Source organism: Mastomys coucha, unplaced genomic scaffold (genome assembly GCF_008632895.1).
Source record: "Mastomys coucha isolate ucsf_1 unplaced genomic scaffold, UCSF_Mcou_1 pScaffold22, whole genome shotgun sequence".
Classification (NCBI taxonomy): Eukaryota; Metazoa; Chordata; class Mammalia; order Rodentia; family Muridae; genus Mastomys; species Mastomys coucha.
In genome coordinates this window covers 161,531,988-161,533,345 of record NW_022196905.1, presented here as the reverse complement: position 1 = coordinate 161,533,345, position 1,358 = coordinate 161,531,988, and the positions used below count along the sequence as shown (strand labels likewise).

At 41.7% G+C, this 1,358-nt stretch overlaps 1 pseudogene; it reads left to right on the top strand.

The window, feature by feature from the left end:
- The first annotated feature begins 911 nt into the window (after positions 1-911).
- LOC116071847 lies at positions 912-1,029 on the top strand (annotated as a pseudogene).
- Positions 1,030-1,358: the final 329 nt, after the last annotated feature.

Here is a 1,358-nt window from a genome sequence, read left to right as displayed (position 1 = left end):
CGTCGAGAGAAGAAGTCCAGGTGTTCGGTCGTTATTGCTGCTGGTAGGCAGCAGAAGCGCCGCACACTATATGGATGCTTGGTGATCACAGAGGCCAGAAGATCAAGTCTGATCCCCTGGGACTTAAGCTTCAGATGGTTGTGAGATATCATATGGATAGTGGAAATCAAACCCAGTCCTCTGGAAGAGAAGTCAATGTTCCTAACCACCAAGCACTCTCCCAGCAATTCTTTCAAAATTTAGAGATGTGCTTTTCTTTCTTCATTTCTGTAGGTTAATTTTACTAGGTGTAATATTCTTGGTAACCAGTCTTTTTGTTCCTCGGTACTAGAATATGTCATAACATCATATTCTGATAAGAAATGGTAGTTAATCTTTCAAGGATCTCTTGGGTAGAATGAATCTTCTCCACAATTCCTTACTCCAAAGTTTTCTTAATCTTTGTTTCCCACAATTTGCTTCTTGTATATGTGGGTGTCAATATCTTCAATTTTGGATGTGTGGATAAAGGTTTATTACATATGGTTTACAGGCATCTTGGTATTATTTTGTGAAGCATTTACTTTGTACCCATCATGTCATGCATTTTCTTGGAGATACAGTCAGGGATTTGTTGGTATACCTGACATGCATGCTCCATAGTTCTCAGAGACTTAATACACTGTTCCCTTACATTATTTGGTTCTGGTCCACAGATAGGCCAATCTGAGTTACCTTATCTCCATGTTCCTTGATTCTCTGCTTGCCAAAATCTGATTTTTGAATCCTCTGAAGAATTTTTCATTCTGGTTATTGTGATTTTCTTTATTTCTTGACTTCTTTTTCATAACACTCCTGTCAGCACATCTTGGGCCATTGATGATTTGTGATAATGCTTTTTAAATTAAAAAACAAAAACAAAAACAGAAAATGATGCCCTTAAAGACATTGTAAGTGTGGCTGCTGTGTCTTGAGTTCATCGGTAGGTGGCAGAGAAGAGAGAGGCTATGTCTGACCTGTGAACATCTGAATAATAAGTAGACTGGCAGTCCCTAAAAAGAGCAAGCCTGAGATGACTATCAGCCCAGGAGCCAAGGATCCTGGACCGGGCGTAGCCTGAGATGACCACTATTCTATTACCTACCATGTGAAGGCCTGGTTGGACTCCCAGGAGAGAGAGCAAGCTGGAGACTAGAAGAATCCTTGTTGGGACCACAGGACCTGGGCAAGAGTGAGCCTAAGACAGATGACTCTTTCATGGAGCCATTTGGGTGGGTCCAGGTGAGGAGCAAGTCAGAGATGGACACCAGACCATGCCAAAGATGACCCTTGAAGAGTGTCATAATGTACAAGTGGGGCATAGCACTCCTGAAACCACT